This window comes from Lepeophtheirus salmonis, chromosome 3, assembly GCF_016086655.4.
Source record: "Lepeophtheirus salmonis chromosome 3, UVic_Lsal_1.4, whole genome shotgun sequence".
Classification (NCBI taxonomy): domain Eukaryota; kingdom Metazoa; phylum Arthropoda; class Copepoda; order Siphonostomatoida; family Caligidae; genus Lepeophtheirus; species Lepeophtheirus salmonis.
The window spans coordinates 9,988,318-9,993,891 of NC_052133.2; the positions used below are offsets into that span (position 1 = coordinate 9,988,318).

General features: G+C 30.9%; 2 non-coding genes across 2 annotated transcripts; both read right to left on the bottom strand.

Moving 5' to 3' along the window:
• Nucleotides 1–323: 323 nt before the first annotated feature.
• TRNAH-GUG (transfer RNA histidin (anticodon GUG)) lies at nt 324–395 on the bottom strand. Its single transcript has one exon. It is a non-coding gene; the product is annotated as a tRNA-His (tRNA).
• A 5,107-nt stretch (nt 396–5,502) lies between these two features.
• TRNAH-GUG (transfer RNA histidin (anticodon GUG)) lies at nt 5,503–5,574 on the bottom strand. Its single transcript has one exon. It is a non-coding gene; the product is annotated as a tRNA-His (tRNA).

Below are 5,574 nucleotides of genomic sequence, written 5' to 3' on the forward strand. Positions count from 1 at the left end.
GACATAACCACCGAACAAATTTCTAGAACCGTTATGAATTTAGATCATTTATTATAAAACAAAGAATTGACGTAAAATATCTAGATATAATAATCAAGTATGAATTATTTCGTTTAGGCTCTTTTAATCACGTTTAATCTCTATTCGTTCTCTTATACCAATTAAATTACCTAGTGTTTTTCACATATTAATTCATCAGTGTACCACTAAAAATACATGAACGCTGTTTTACTTTTGTAAGTTAATCGTTGTATTACTTATTTTATCGCTGGAAGGAACGAATTACTAACTTGGAAAATGTGCAAAAAATCACGAAAAAGGAGTGCCGTGACCAGGATTCGAACCTGGGTTACTGCGGCCACAACGCAGGGTACTAACCACTATACGATCACGGCTGACACATATTGTTATGCTTAGAAAACATAAGAGTATATTTATTCAACGTTACATTACTCTCTCGCACACACGGGACACGCCCTTGGAAGATGATATTTATATACTGCCCTTGCTTATCATTATGCAATATGCATGAAGGAGCGTAGAAATGTTATTCCATATTGTAAATATAAATCGTATAATGCTACTTTCTTTTTTGGGGCAACTATTAGAAAATATCAGATTCACCATAATAGTATTTCTTTCTGTATTAAGGGCATCATAGATTTGTACACATGATCATGTTGTGTTCAGCTCGTTTGTTGACAAATGAGCCATTCCTTGATTGTTCGTGGGAGAATACCGTCATTTCAAAATAAAACAACGCATCTACTTGGACTGGGACTATAATAGAGGAGAATTAATAATCTATCTTAGTAGGAAAAGAAGAAAATATTAAGTATGCATTCAAATACCCAAAGAGCGTGGAGAACATGTATTAAGTATTGTAGCTTGTTGTCTGTGAAATCCGATGAGTCAATTATACAATATCAACCCAAAAATAATTCAAAACTACATCAGACAATTAATCATCTTTTGTAATTTGCCTTTATTTATTTTAGACTCCTTGAAAGCCTTGTCAACTTTGTAAACAGTATATTTGGCGAGCTTTGTAAACTCAATAATCTCCTTGGTGTGCGAGTGGTACGAAGAGACAAACTAATGGCAGCACGGTGTTTGTATTGGGAAGACATCTATTGGGTTTTCAATTTATTCTTATACAGTTTTGTAGGTTGAATCTAATGAGCACACTTTCATTAACATGTATCTAGTAGTTACCAGAATATTTAGATGTAAACTTGTTTTGGATTTAAAATCCGAACCTACCATCATATTGATTTCTTTTTTGGATTTCCAATGACGTCATCAGTAAATTTTCATTGAGAACTGAAAATATTTTTCGACTAAACTTTTTAAAATAACATTGAACAAAAAGGAAAATGTTTTCAATCTATTAAACCATTCCCAGTTTAAAAAGAGATAATTTGAATTCAACCAATCATTGTTTTGAACACTTATTACGAAAAAATAAGCAGAAAATTGACAGCTTATCAAAAAAAAAAATACAATGTACATATTTTAGTTGTGATACTAGATTGTTCATGGTAATATCATGGTGAAGCAACGTCATTGTAAGCAATATGATTATCTGTTATTATACTCATTCTAATGATTTGGTGCTAATTTGTAAGAATATGATATAAGTATAACACGCAAATGTGTTAAATTAAAAGAGAGGTTGCAACCTTCTTTGTAACTAACAACTAAAAAACAAAACAAAACTTAACGGATTTACATACAAAACAAATTCTGCCTACAATTAGCACGAAATATATAAGAAAACTAGATATTATAGATACTGTTGTTGATGGCTTCATACTCGAATATCCCTTTAACTAACCCACTTTTTTACTTTTTTTGTTATTGTTGTAGGTTGGTTAGGATAGTGTGTATATGATGATTTATGGAGGTGCCGAGTTGGCGTGGAAGGGCAATTACCCCTCATGACTCAAAGTAATGATAAGTAAAGAATATAAACCCTATGTTTATGTATCCAAGCACATCAGTTTTCATTTTGAGCTCCAGTCATCATCATCACATTTAAATCATTTATCATGAATATCTTGGTAATTGATTCATTATCTCTTTAAAAAATGTTTTTTCCTTTTGATTGGAGAAAAATTAGGTAATAATGAATTTTATATTATGTTTTCCAGCTCGTTTCTGCTTTTTTCATTGCTGGAGCTATGTCTGCCCCATAATAAGATACTCCTGAGGTCAAGGAAGCCAAAACCACCTTCCAAGCTGCATTTGATTAATCCACTGCGGAAAAGCATGCAAAATTAGCCCTTTTCCATTCGTGAATTCCTATTTGGCAGACTCCACTGATGTTGCAGAAGCCAAAATGGAATTCATGAGCATTTACAAGAATGCCAAGGCCATTTCCAAAGCTGCTAAGCGCCCATTTTGTCCCCATTGCCTATCCTTATTATTCTGTTGGTCCCTCATTCAAGGGCTTTGCTTACTCTAGTATGAGTCCTTCTCACGCTCCTCTTTACTACTCTGCTGCTCCTTTTGAAGCCCCTACTTACAACAGATACTTCCACTATCCCTCTCCATACATACTACACCTTCCCCTATGGAAACTCCTTTGTTCAGCCCATTAACACAGTTGAGGAAACTACAGTTCAAGAAGAGTAGAGTTATAAATAATGGACAAGTTAAAAAGAAAAGAAGTATTAAAGAACAAAAGAAAATTGAATTAATTATTCATAAATATATTATCAAACCAACTAGGAAGTAATAAAGTTTTGGAGAATTGTTTGACAATTTGGGGTTAAAAGATTTTAAATCATGATGCAAGGAAGCATTTCTAATTAGTGATGTGATTCAATTTGAATTTTTTTTCTCATATACATATATAAACCTTTTTATTGTGGATCTCTATTATTTTTTAACAACCAAAAAAGTTAACAATAAATACAGTATATGTTATGTGATTACAATGAATATAATTTTTTAATTTTTTTCTGATGCCTTTTTTAACTCATCCGCTAAGATTTCCTGTAAAAAAAGGAAAGAAAAAGTTGATGTGTGATGGAATCATTGAAGTAGGCTAACTAATACAGTTTTAATATCATCATCCGAGAGTGTGTCTTGTGAGTGAGAAAGGGTACTATAATGTCGAATAAAAATATCTATATCTTCAAAATGCTTCCATCAAAAAGTCAGCCGTGATCGTATAGTGGTTAGTACCCTGCGTTGTGGCCGCAGTAACCCAGGTTCGAATCCTGGTCACGGCAGCTTTCTTTTGATTCACTCTCTTCTATAGGAAGAAGCGAAGGCTATTCTAGAAAACCCAAACCTTTTCAATCAAAAATCATTATACACGATATTTTTCGGAACAGGATATGTAGAAGAGACCGGGGTCAGTTGCAGCAATGGGCAGTTGCATTGATCCCTGTTTCTGTAAAATAAAAAAGCTACTGCTATTTAATATATATATCACTTTTGTATATTACAATGTAGAGTATTGTTGACAAAAGTGAATTAGTTTTGTGAACTTTTCTCTCAAATATTGGATAAAAGTATTTTTGAGGCGTAGAATCAGTTTTACTTTCTAGAAAGCCTTACAGTTTTTTGATGTTTCTCCTGTGAAATAAATCATTGCGATTATTAATTCTTTTGTTATCAATTAATATAATTTGATTAAGTCCTAAACTCAAACATATTGGAGAAATGTCTGACATAGGGAATATTTGCAACAAGTATTCCAAATTTACTGTATAAGTTTATTTTTCTTTAATATTTTTCATAATCACACTTAAAATCAAGTATGGGATTTTGGCCAGGGCAGAAAATTATAAGTTGTTTTTGAGAGTTAATTTCTCGTATATAATATTATGAATATGGAACAATTATTTTGAATTGATAACTCAATTGTTGCAACCGTTCCTAGCTATACTAGCTTGACAGTTGTAACTCTTGATGAGTTGCATTCAAATACAATCTACAGATTTTTTGTTCTTGTTTTCAGCTGATATAATTTATCAAAATTCAAAAGTTTGTGTGACAAAAGATATTTCTTCTAAATTAATAAAGGCAAATATGTTATTTGGAGCTTATAAAAGAAATAAAAATACTTCTCCTGGTCACAATTTTTTTGTTGGATAATTAGCTATTGACTTCTCATTACACGTGGAAGAATTAAGTGTTCCCTCTGTCATCCTCTTCGTTCTGGGCATGGGCATGGGCATGGATATCAAAACATTTGTTCTTTGGATGTCTGGGCAATATTTTAATCTCATCAAGTCAATAATAGGAAGACATCGTCTTTTCTATTTAGTTTAGCTACTGTTTAGATATTTTTTTGAATATTATATCAGCTATTTTTTACTTCAGGACAAAAAATATGAAAGATAGTGTTCATTAATATTTTTTAAACGTAATTGTCCTGTTACTTTTTATTTATTTGATCTACTTTTGATCTCTATGTGTATTTATTATTAACACTGTTTGTATTGTAGAATATAAATAAATTATTTTAACAGATCCTGCAGGAATTTGTTTCATTAATATTTTGCATACAAATTTCAGAATTATTAGATTACATACCGCATGCATAACATCCAGGAAAGAGTTCGAAATAGGATTTGTAAGATATAACATAATAATTCATTGTATAATACATCTATACAGTATAAGATATTGATTTGAATATTTGTATTTTGAACAATTACAAATCTAACGTTTTCATGTTAATATTCATAATTCTAACTTTCCGCTTAATTATTTCGTCATTATCTATAAAAATTCATTGTATTCAAAATAAATATTTTATCTTGCAAAATTTTACATAAGAAGGTCAAATTATTTTGTTGATATTTAAAAAAAAAAAAAAGTCTACAAGTCAACTCTGAGCTGAATAATTTTATTGTTTTCCTTCAAAGTTTGCTACACTTCCAACTCTGACTAATATTGTCATGCTAAATAATGTTTCTTCTATATTATGAATCAAACTTAGTGAAACTCTATTGGTAACATATAATATTTGTTCACATCATTAGAAATGTTTTTTTATTTTCAAGCAATATTTTAATTACCCATAACAACCTCTAATTTGTACCTCTTATACGTCATTTGAATGGTAATCAAATCTTATAATATTTTCAAATATTTTTTAATCTAATGTCGAATATTACCATTCAAAATGCTTGTATGTCGGTAGTTGGTATTATCCGCAGACATAACCACCGAACAAATTTCTAGAACCGTTATGAATTTAGATCATTTATTATAAAACAAAGAATTGACGTAAAATATCTAGATATAATAATCAAGTATGAATTATTTCGTTTAGGCTCTTTTAATCACGTTTAATCTCTATTCGTTCTCTTATACCAATTAAATTACCTAGTGTTTTTCACATATTAATTCATCAGTGTACCACTAAAAATACATGAACGCTGTTTTACTTTTGTAAGTTAATCGTTGTATTACTTATTTTATCGCTGGAAGGAACGAATTACTAACTTGGAAAATGTGCAAAAAATCACGAAAAAGGAGTGCCGTGACCAGGATTCGAACCTGGGTTACTGCGGCCACAACGCAGGGTACTAACCACTATACGATCACGGC